Genomic DNA, 12,575 nt, shown 5'->3' with positions numbered 1-12,575 from the left:
AATTTCACATTGTGATGACTAAGACAACCCTAAAGGTTTCCTAGGAAAATGTGTATCCTCAGGAAAATTATTGACAGTGAAATAGCAGTATGAAGGACTAATCACATTTGCATTTACATCAGTCAATGTATCCTTCAGACTCGTTCTTTTTGGTAATTTTATTTTATGCGATTTTTGAACAAAATACAAAGCATAAAGAATGTATTATTTTATTCTGCTGCTTAAGCATAGCGATGGATAGCTATGCCAAGTGCCTAGAAAAGGAAGTCTGTATTTTGGAAACATTTTTTTTCTCATTTTTATTACTTGGTTGTTTTACATTGAAATAAAAATAGAAGTTTTGTAAAAGGCATTCACTTAACCAAATACAAATTTAAAAAAAAGTTTTTAAAATCGCCTGTGGCTCACCTTCCGCATCCCAACAGCCTAGAGAATCCGTTGTCAGAAAAATACATACAAAGATATCTAGCAACAGGAAGGTGAAGGTTCCTCTCCAAATATGGTACACAACCTAACCTAGCAACTCAGGACCGACCACTCTCCCACACTTCGTTTTCAGGACCTCCAACACTGGACAACTGTGGTCCCAGACACTCAGAGCCCAACCCACCACTAGACGCTTCCATTATGCCTATGTGCAGATATCCTGCAGCCAACGCCCTAGGTGCCACCCAGACCATACACACTCCAAGGAGCTCCACAGACCTCTACCATATGGCACTGCCAGAAAAATTCTTCTGTATTTTTAGAACACCTAGCAACAGTCAACACCCACCACAGCTGACCTCAAACATCTCCTCTGAGCAGTCCTCAAAGACACTCTTTACAAGCAATTCATGGACAAATTGCATTTGTAGACATCTTAGGTGAACATGACACATTCGAGCAGAGGATGACTCAACTCACTAATCTTGTTAATCAAAAATATCTTAAGTAATCTGATTGGACAGAAATAACAGCCTGTAAACTGCAACAATCTGAATCCCCATCAGACTACCTCTCTAGTTTGAATGACTGTGCTACCAAGTATTTTGGCATTGAAAATACAGCAGAACAAGACACAACAACTAGTCTCGGATTGTGTTATTGGCCTTCTTCCTGAAATATCAAATAACATTCAAAATGCTCAGATAGGATGACAAGCAGAATCAATTGATAATGCCAGAGGCTGCTGAACATGTTCTGATGAATAAAAAAGACAAGAACAAGATGGTGTTGCTAAACCTATGGCATTACAGATCCAACATTATCAACCAAGGGTGTGTAACTCCAGGGAATGCTCTGGACCACCTCGTTAACCTTGCCTCCAACAGCCAATTACCAGCCCTCCTCAGATGCCACCACCTTTTCCACTACCATTTTTGCCTCCTCAGCAAATTCAACCTGGACAACCTTTTTGTAGATATTGCAAACAGGCGGCCATCTTATTCAGCAATGTCCAATTAGACCTGCAGGGCCACAACATCAGAACTCAGAACGCATCTCAGCAACAACATTTTGCCCAACCTGCTCCTTTTCATTTTCCTCCCCCACCACCACCACCACCACTGCCCCACTGGGATTTCTGGTACTACTGTTCCCCATCCTCTTTCCAATTACCTGTCTGGTTCCATTGATTTGATCCTATTATAGACAAGCATGCTTTCCTATTGAGCCCCTGCACTCCTACAAGCCTATTGGGTATTGAACCCTTGTGCTAAATAAATTGTATCATGTATTGTTCTCCTAATGGCATACATTTAGCCGTGCCACACAGGCTACATGCTGATTTTTTGTTTCTCTTGCAGCAACCGCCTTCTGCACCTGTGGCTTCTGCTCACACTCAAGCAGGCCTCACAGCTCTTTTGCGGTTGATTCCTGCTTTACTATGGGCATCAGATGCTAATGATGTTGGTCATATCCTTTCTGCTGATTCTGTATGCATTACAGTTAACCCTGCTGTAACCTTTTTTTGTTTTTTATATTTGATTGTGCATTTGCAATGCGCTTACACATCAAGTAAATTGTGTTTCAAAGCGCACACACGCCAACAGGGAGGGAACATGGGAAAGAAAGTAAGTATAACAATGAAAGATAGAGGCAAACTTACTATGCCTTGTGAACATTCAGAACATACAAGTGCAGAGAGAAAGAGAGAGAGAGGGGGCCAAGGGATTGGGGGGTAAGTGCTAGGGGTATCAAGAGGGAAGTGCTGGGGAGTGAGCAGCTGTAAGTGCATAGGAGGAGTGGTCAGCGGTCAATAATTAAGTGCAGGCATGTGATGACATATGCCAGTGGGTGCAAAGGCAACGTTCTGGGAGGGGTGGAGGCTGTAGGAAATTGGGTGTGGGAGGCTAGGACCCGGGAGGACACACAAGGGCCCTGGTCACCTATTTCAGCAACTGTAGGATTAGCAGAAGAGGGGGAGGGAAGGAGGAGGTGAAAAGGAGAGTCTTGAGGAGCTTCTTGAATTTGAGGAGATCCGGCTCAAGACGCCGAGGAAGAGGGAGGCTGTTCCATAGGAGGGAGCCTGCTGAGCAAAGAGATTGGCCACCGGCTTGCTGTTTAGCGAAGCACTTAACACATAGAGTTGGTGCCAGAGCAGCATAAAGATCTGGAGGGAGAGTATTTAGTAAGAGCAAGTTGTAGATAGCGTGGTCCCCTGCCCAAGACAGCATTATGGATGATGCTGAGGGATTTGAATTTGATCCTTGCAGCAACCGGGAGACAGTGGAGAGTGTTTAGTTCTGGAGAGATGCTGTCCCTTGGCTTGAGGCGAAGGATAAGTCTTGCAGCCCTATTCTGGTTTAGCGGAGGGGGGGTCGTAGAGAAGAGGAGGGTAGGTTAAGGAAGAGGCTATTGCAGTAGTCAAGCCTAGAGAGAACCAGGGCTCGGGTAACATTGAGCTTCTGGGGAAAAGTGAGAAAAGGAAGAATTCCTTTGAGAAGAAAGAGTTGAAAGTGGGACTTCTTGACAATTTCCTGAGCGTGAGGAAGGAAGGAGAGAGAGGAGTTGAAGACGGCTCCAAGGTTTCTGGCTTCAGATGAAGGAGAAGGGGGAGAGCCCATAGAGGATGCCCAGAGTGAGGGACAGAAAGAGGAAGCAGGAGTCCCAATATGAAGGGTCTCAGGCTTGCTGGCATTGATGCAAAGATCATTGGAAGTACACCAGGACTGGATGGCAGATAGGCATTCAGGAATGATGGAGGAAGTAAAGAGAGGATCAGAGGGAAGTTTCAAGAAGAGTTGTGTGTCATCTGCATAACACTGGAACTTTGGGGAGAAGACGGAAAGGAGGTGTGCAAGCGGAGCAAGGTAGTTATTCGAGAGCCAGGGAGAAAGGTTGGAGCCCTGAGGGACACCGCAGGTGGAAATAGAGGTGCGGGAGAAGGAGCCCAGTCGGACGGACGGTCACTGAGGGAGGAGATTAGCCAGTCCAGTGCCCGCTCCAAGATACCTAGGGTATTGTGGAGCCGTTTTATGAGGATGGAGTGGTTGACCGTATCAAATGCAGAGGAGAGATCAAGTAGAATGAGAACAGCTGGAGAGCTGTATTCTACCCTTGCCCAGAATACCCCAGTATAGACTCTCACCACAGGCAGAGGAAGGTATCAAACCCGTCATGGACTCCCTCATGCTGTCTTATCACTTTTCAGAGGTAAATACAACACCTTTCTGCTGCACGCCTCAAAAAGTATGACAAATTGCTAACATGCTCAATACCCAGAGGTTTCTAAGCGCGGACCTGGGGATCGAACCTGTGTTACTCCATGTCGTCTTGCTTCAAGGCAAACACGTTGCACCTGGGCTATCCTCCCAAGACATACAATAGTCTCCTTCCTGACTACCTCACGGCAGTAGACATTGTCTCCTCCCCATGACAGGACCTCAAGGATGTCACTCTCACTAATTCAGACTTTGTGCCTTTTGTTGATGGCTTGTGTTTGAGGAGTTCCACTGGTTCTCTCCAAACAGGTTTTTCAGTATGTACTTCTTTTGACGTGTTAGAAGCTTACCAACTCCCTTCTGTGTGCTCTGCCCAGGTCGCAGAGCTCATTGCTCTCACACGTGCTTGCACACTAGCCACACAATGCTCAGCCACTATTTAAACGATGCAAGTTACTCCTTTGGCATCTCACATGATTACGGTACCCTGTGGAAGCAAAGGGACTATCTCACTGCATAGGGCACACCAAAGCTCTGCTAAATACTATTCTTTTGCCTTCTTCTCTAGATATTGTAAAGTGCAAAGCGCACATGAGCTAATGATATCACACAAGGTAATGCACTGGCGGATTGGCATGCAAAAAATGCAGCCTTTTGTGGCCCTCCAGCTCCAGGTTATGTGCCACTTTTTCTCCTCTGCCTACAGGACCCCTAACATCCCTTTCCATCTTGGCAGACATCCAGGTCAAGACCCCACAGACAGAGAAACAGAGCTAGGAATATAAAGGTTGTGTTTTCAGACCGCCTATGGCGTCATGAATTTGGCCGTTTAGCCACCCCTATGTCTCTGCTTCCCTACATAGCTCATGTTGCATACTCTGTGTCTCATTATAGCAAAGGTAAAATGACTGCAAATATCCAGAAATATTGGTACGCTCCTAGGTTTACAACTGTTGTTCAGGACTATTGTACATCTTGTACTACCTGCCTTGCATTTAACCTGGGGAAACCTGTGAAGACTACACAAGGGGCTGACAAGCCAATTCATGGCCCATTTCTGAATATTCAGATAGCCTTCATCTCCATATCTAAGTGTGCCACTTTTGAATACGTACTTGTCAGTCACACATTTTCAGGAAGGACTGAGGCCTACCCCAGCAAATATGCAGACTCCACTACTGTGGCCATGAAACTGTTGACATAGTTCATCCCACACTTTGGTCTCCCGGTCTCCATTAACTCTGATAGAGGAACTCATTTTCCAGGTCAAATTGTGCAGAACATCTGCACTACTCTAGGCATTTTTCAGAACCTTCATTGCCCTTACCACCCAGAATTGGCTGGGGCATTTGAGAGAAAATAATGTTGACAAAATGTTTGTCATGAAACAGGTCTTAGCTGGCCCGACACTCTTCCCCTTGTTCCCAGGGACATCAGGAACAAACACATGGTCTTTCACCTCATGAAATACTTATGGGAAGACCCATGAGAATGCCATCTACCCATCCAGCCTCACCTGCTGATTCGGATTTGTAATTGAATGACGATCTTGTCATTTCACATTGTGACTAATGCTCGTTGTGCGTCAGTTCTCAATTTCAGCAAATCAAAGAGGTGCTCCTGCAGCCGCTGGATGCTCCTTGCCATTACCTCCTGCCAAGTGATTGGGTTACCATCAAGGTTCACCAAAGAAAATCATTGCTGCTGCCACACTGGAAGAGGCCATACCAGGTCATCCTGACTACCCACACTGCTGTGCGCTGCAGAGGCTGCGACTCCTGTGTTCATACCTCACAGCACATCAAAGGAGATTCGGCTACCAACTCCAAGGCATCTCCAGGCGTCTGGTACGAAGATACCCATCTACAGCCTCCAGGGGTCCAGGACAAAGACACCCCTCTTCAGTCTCCAGGGGTCCAGGACAAAGACCCCCTCAAAAGACACCATCTGTTTTTATCAGCGATAACCCTCCGCAAGACACCCAGAGGTACAACTTGCAGAGTGTTGCTAAGACCTCACCTGTTTCTACTGGGTGACACAAGGTACTCTACATCCCTGATCATATTGCAGCCGCAATAACAGAGCACATGATATGTGCATAAAGTCCATTTTTGCCTAACAAGGCATTTGTGGCCTTCCGAGAGGTGCCAGCGCCTCAGCAGCTTTTGTTTTTCTATTTTATGCCAGACACACCAGAACTACCTCAAGACTCTGGGTCGTCTCCCACCTGGTGCATTTGGCTGCTCATCACTCTGTGTCAGCTCACCTCACTGGCACACCTTGGTGCATCTGGCTGCTCTTGGACACAGGCCCCCGCCATGCTGCTACTGCACCTCGTATGCCGTATTTGTTTCACTTCTGTGCCATATTTGCTGTAGCTCCAGTTGGCATCCTGAACTTTGCCTTCACCATTACTGTCCTCATACTTCACTGTGACTTTATGTGCTGGGTTTCCTTGTTCTGTTGTCTCTTAACTATCACTGCACACACGCTTCAGACCAAAGCAAGCCAGATTGACTCTCTCTTCTGGAGCAGATACTGCCCCGATTGATGCACTAGATTTGTTAGAAGTGTGCGTTTCTTACATCTCACTGCATACGGTGCAGTTGCATATATGTACTGTGTCTGGGCTCTGATCCTTATTTTTCTCAAAAGGGGGGTGGGCGTATCCTGATGGCCAAATACAGTAGGTGAGCCGGCCTACCAATGTATCGAAACATAAAAAAGACCTATTATATCGTGCAGTCTGTTTTTCCAACACTTTTCAGGTATCCACAATTCAACATGAAATCTTGCTACAATCATATTAAAATTCACCAACATACTCGAATGTTATTACAAATGTATTACCAATAGTTCAAATATGTGTAGCATATCTAGCTACAACACACACACAATCCACATATGATACACAATTCATACAAAATTAATACAGAAATATACATATAAAACAATCACATAATCACTGTACAGTCTTCTATATCCCACGTGCAAAATGTCCTTGTTGAGCACCAAAAAAGAATCCAATTTTCTTCAGCAACCCCTGACAAACAAATGCCAGTCTATTTTTTATATAGACTAATTGACCCCAACACAGGCATGTTTCTGTCCTCCGGTAGTCATTAATACTATGGACAATCTTCGGGGGAAAAGATTATAAATCTACAGTGGGGAATTCAACTGCTTCATTCTATCAAAAACTTTTAGAGCTGAAAAGTGAATCAGATTTGTAAACTTTAAAAACGGATTCCATATTTAAATACATGTTAACGAGATTTTCTCATATATATAGGTAAGGATAATTTATACATAACTTACCTGGTTATTGCTACCATAGATCAGATAAAGTTTTTCTTATGCTTCCAATTGCATTATTTCATCAATCTGTAACAACACACCGAAAAAAGGGTGAGAGGTTAAAACCACTTAAATGTCGCCTCTCACTAGACCATAGAACAGAGTGAACGAATAACCATGATTTACCTAACAAGTACAAAGTAGTACGTGAACTCTCTCCGTCATGAGCTCAACTCAATTGAGGACCAAAACAGATTACAAACCAGCCACATTCTGAATAAAGGGCCTGCAAAACATAAACAAACCCATTGCCCTAACAGACATGTTCATCTTTTCTAATGCTAAAATGAACTGCAGTGCCACAGCACTTACGTCACTCAATGAGTCAATAACATCAGAGCAGCGCAGACCTGAGACTCCCCCCTCATTTGAAAGGGTGAAAGAAATGAGGCCTAGCACATAGGCTCCTTAAATAGGAAACCCAGGGAGTGCTTCATGTGAGTTCGTCATACTCACACGGCACTATACAAATCATGGGTGCTGTTTTGCCATGTAGGAGTATACAGTTGCTTACATAAATGGAACCACAGGGGGGCACCAGAGACCTAAAAATGGATCAACCTTCACGATTGCTCCAGAGTGCTTTTATTATTTTTTTAAAAAAAAGAATACACGTGGAACGATGCCTGCGTTGTACATCACATCAAATGTGCATTTAGTCCCTAGTGGTTCTCCTTGTGCAATTCAGCCAAAGGCTTACAAATTGTGGTACATCAAAGAATTATCCTAAATAGTTCGACTGTTTTGCACCTTTCAAGCAGGGGAAGGAACCACTTTCTAATAAGTGTCTCCCATTCTACCCTCTCATTCAGACCGGTGATATCACTCAAATAAACTTCTGTTCCAATTCCGCTAGTATCTTCTTAATTTTCTCGACTGTATGACCAGTCATATGTTGTAAGACAACCCATCTAAATTCATCAGGACGATGCTATAATTCCTCAAAAATGCTTCTCTAATTGTGCAGTGAGGATTATTTTCCTTAGGCAGCTCCTGTGTTCAATCATTCTTGTTTTGATACATCTTTCGGTTTTACTGATCTAGTTCAAAGCACATGGACAACTGATCATGTAGATCACCATTTTTGTGTTGCAATTGGTTAATCTATTCAGAATCCACTGGTGAGCCAGGCCTATCTCTACTTCTTTAGTGGTAGCTCTTTGTGGGGTGCTTATATCATGCCAGATAACACGATCTCAAACTGAATGTGCTTTTCTTAAAGGCAAACTTCGGTTCATCAAAGCAAGAGGTACCTCTATTTAAGATCTTCCAGTTCGCTTAATACAATTTATAATCCTAAACGAAAGGTTGGTATATGTAATCACACACTGGGTCTCATCACAAGTTGGGCGGTATCCCAGCGCAAATACTGCCAGGATACCGCCGGGGCTATTAGCGTTACCACCAAACTCCCAGCTCTATTAGCACCGGATCACAGGTCTGGCCTAACGGTAATTGCCCATTACCCATTGGGCCCATTCGGGAATTCCCTATTCCCCACTGGGCCCAATGGGGAATTTTCAGCGCTACTACTGTCGGCGATATAAGCGCGGTAATAGCGCTGAAAATCAACAAAATCGCAGCAGATTTACCCCCAGCTTAAAGCTGGGGGTAAATCCTGCCAAACGTGTGATTTGGCAGACCCTTAAATGCGGCGGTAATAGCGTTACTGCCGCATTTAAGGGTTGCCGCCCAACTCGTGATGGGGCAGACTATCTTTTGCTCTGAAGTGGATTATTGATTTCTGGTCATCTCCAATAAGGATTCTCTATTATTATTCCAGGGTCTTTTGACCACTTCCTTAGTCGTTTTCTACCATAGCCTCTTTTTTGTAACTACCAGATAAGTCTATTTGCTTCATATTTTTTGTGTTTTGATACTCTGATCCTTATTACCACGCTTGCAGGTTTTGATTTAATGCTGTCCACTTTTGTGGCTATTTGTTATGCGCTGCCACCTACAGACTGCTAAATTGCCCTCCTTTCAAAGTGCCAAGAACTATCTAGAACTATATTTTGCTAAAATGCTTTTCTCAAGTGTACTCTTATTGTGCTGCGCTTGGCCTTCATTCATCTGTTTACATATCTCACATCCCTCCCCTCATTTTAACACTTTCCTGACCATATGGCAATATGCTTCGCTCATGAATGCTTCTGTTATGCATGGGCTGCTTTCCTGCACCATGCCTTTGGGGGCATTCCATTGATTCCAGTTCCATTTAACTGGGGGATTGGTGCTTTTACTACAGGTTCAATACCACTTTTTGACCCGTGTACGAAAACCCTTTCAATAGGACTTCAATGCTGGGTCGCTCCCTCCCAGGATTACCACGGCCTATACACCCATGGGCCTCATGTCATCTGTGCAAAATGGGTCTTTTCCTTGGGTTTCACCACTCCACTTACTATCACATACCTAACATCACTTAGACTGTGGCAGAACGCAATTACTCCTTTATACATTTGTGGGCGACTTCAAGAACACAACTAATATATATATACACACGTCACGTTGAAGGGCATATAGTTTTTGTGGGAACGTTGCCTACCAATGGCTCCCCGGAATGGCTTCCTCACACCTGCACTCAAACATACCATACAATTTCTTAATTCAGTTCCACCCTCTCGCAGAAGCAAGTGCTCCGTTTGGGACTGGATTAAAGGGGCTATAGGCGTTGTCGTTCCATGGATAGGCACAGCTGTAAACATGGCTGACCTCCATGCTCTCTCCCTTCCTGCTTGATTGCCATGCTCAGCAGTCCTCACGTCTGCCAAAAGACACCAAGTTGATGATCCTATAAATGGTCGAGGACCCAGAGGAGGTAGTACTCGTCCTGTAGAGTGACATTTTGGGCGGCATGGCTAAGGACCTGTATGGCCAGCTCACGGTAGTATCCAATGTGTGATTTAACATTTTTTCAGTGTTCTTCAGTGCTTATTGGGTTTCCCCTTTATTTTATTATGCTATTATAATGCTCTGTTTGGCATTTTTGTATGCATGGTCACTGACTTTAAACATATTCTACGTTATGCTTTCTGTGGTCTATACCTTGTTTAGGGTATGACCAAATGGGGGAGGGGGTTGTTTGGCAGAATATCCATATGCGGTCATATGCTTTCACTAGGCCAATTCTGTGTGGCCCTGTACAACCATCATTACACGAATCACACACTCCAGGCCTAGCACATCTTGCTGAAGCCCCAGTAACCAGATGTCACACTTCACTGTTCTTCTTTTATCATTACCTTATTTGCTGTTATTTTCCCTGGACGTGATGCAGATGCTATGCTAGCCGAACACTATGTTACGAAACGGTAGTAACCACAAGGCTAAGTGCCACTCTGAAGCTATCTGTTGTAAGCATCCATTGCCGTTATGCAAAACTGTCTGGTAGCGCTCACGTGGAATTGGGTCAATGTAGTCTAGAGTGGAAGGTGAGTGTATTAGAGGATAGTGCGAGGAGAATGCAGTAGAGAATAGGCGGAGAAGAGTGAAGTAGATAGTAGTGGGAGGATAATGTAGTAGAGAGGGGAGTGGAGAGTCGTGGATAGCTAGGACGACTAGCAGTAGACGGAGGGACAGAGAAAGGAAGAGATGATAAATAGTATTGTGGGAGGAAGAGAAGGGAGGAGAGTAGAAGGAAGGGAAAGGAAAAAAATAACATCAGGGACAGGAGTATTAGAGTGTGAGGGGTAAAGACAGAGTAAGACCTGGGTTATTGGAAGACACTTCTTGATAACATTCTTATTGTTGGATCCCAGATTAGGATGCACCTAGAAAAACCCTTGAGGGACTAAGAGCGATAAAGAGGTTGCTTTTAGGCCCTCATCAGTAGCCAGTCAGATTTGTACACCGTAGGCATTACCATTCTCTAGTGAACACCTTGGGATTTAGGGACATCTGGGCTAGGGGGAGGGAGACCCATGGTGATGAGAGGGAGCCTATTAAGCATTTCATAACAACCATTGAACCGTCTTCGAAAGTTGGTGTGTGGTTGAGACCGTTTGTGACACGTGGTGTCATCATGGGATTCATCAAGAACCGATACAGAGGTTGCTCACACGAGTGAAAAGCAGACAAAGTCAGAGGCAGGAGATTTCTGGGTGACTGCACACACAAAACCCCTTGACCTAGAGATCTGGGAGGTGCAAGTAGTTGACGTGTTCTCAGGGATGTCAAATGGGGGTGGCCAGGGGTCACAATTGTTAGGAAAGATTTCCAATTTATGAGTAATGACTGCCATAGAAGCACAGCCTTCAGCTGCACTCCTCTGGGATTTCGCTCAATTTTTATGGGGAAACTGACAAGCCCATAAGACAGTCAGTACTAGGAGACTTTGTTTCCCTGAGTCCTTTTCTATGTTGCAACTTTTTCTGCAACATGTGACAAGTGCACAATGTACCTTACAGTACAGTGCACTTGGCTCTCTTAGTAATTTCCAAAGACCCTACTCTTGTAGGACTTTTTAGGAGATGTGCAGAAGTGTCATGGACAGGGCTGGTGGCAGCTTATCTTTTCATATCATTTTAACCCTTTACTGCCAATTAAACCGTGATTACCTCATTTGGCACAAGTACGTGGCCTGGCTCCAAAATTGTCATGCCAGGAGGTTCTTTGTCCTGTCCTTTGGCCATCTTGCCCCTTTGCCTTCCCCAGGTCGAGCCGACCTGGGTCAGTCCTTATTTGGTCATGTAGTTTCCCGCGAAACACCACGCTTTTGCGGGCTTCTGCATGCCTTGTGTGTATGCTTCCAGGATGTGGGCTGGGATATATGTTCCCAATACACATCCTGGGTGCCAGAGAGTCTGCAGTGCTGTGAATGCCTGGGACCACCGTCGTCTGTAATTGGTCCACGTATGGTATTCCTGAATGTGAGCAGATCTTCCATTGGGTCCTCTTTGTTTTGGCGCGAAGGAGATTCTGGATAAGAGAAGCACCCAAACAGCCATACCATGTCGATCTCTGGAGTTCTAACTGAACGAAGGATAGGATCCAATTATCCTGAAGCTAAGAAGCCGAGTCGAGGAACCGCTGGAAGGTTTGGCACCCTGAGCATGCTGTCGTCCCGTGGGACCCCTCTGCATCTGGTCGTCCTAGAAGGTCTGCAAAGACGCTTCGACCCATTAGAATAGTGGGATCAACTATTCTCGGCACCTTCAACAAAACCTACGAGGTATCCAACCCACTGGCTGACTGAAGATTATCATATAAATCTCTTAGCCTTGGCTTATCAGATATTAGTTCCTCTGGCACATTAGGGGTGCCAAACTGTAGTTAAAAAGGTGGTGTATCGCCATCAGAGGGAGGTTCCTCCTGATACATGGCTTGCAGAGACTTAAAATAGTCTTTTTTAAGTAAAGGTTTGTAAACCTTTTCTTGTACCACCACAGGTTTCGACAGTGTCAAAGTAGTCGTAGACGTCGACTTCGAAATCAGTGCCGATTTAGTCGACATCGACTTTGGTTTTGGTGTTGACGGCTCCGATGCAGACGGGGTGCCAGTGAAGGCGTTGAGGCTTTCGACGTCTTGTGCTTCTTCCACGGACCCTTGATTGGCTAGGTTCCTTACTCTTCG

The 12,575-nt window shown here is 44.9% G+C and overlaps 1 protein-coding gene across 2 annotated transcripts in view; it reads right to left on the bottom strand.

Annotated features, from left to right (window-relative positions):
• LOC138567171 (early endosome antigen 1-like) overlaps window positions 1-12,575 on the bottom strand; it is a 1,584,277-nt gene that overhangs the window by 1,514,873 nt on the left and 56,829 nt on the right. For both annotated transcript variants that reach the window (XM_069645141.1, XM_069645140.1), the window contains exon 2: window positions 6,963-7,028. The gene's annotated coding sequence lies outside the window, so the exon portion shown is untranslated. The remainder of the gene's footprint in view (window positions 1-6,962; window positions 7,029-12,575) is intronic.

This window comes from Ambystoma mexicanum, chromosome 2p (assembly GCF_040938575.1).
Source record: "Ambystoma mexicanum isolate Mex_15411 chromosome 2p, UKY_AmexF1_1, whole genome shotgun sequence".
NCBI classification, from domain to species: Eukaryota; Metazoa; Chordata; class Amphibia; order Caudata; family Ambystomatidae; genus Ambystoma; species Ambystoma mexicanum.
Note: the sequence above shows the minus strand (reverse complement) of the source record. Positions and strands in the feature narration are given on the sequence as shown.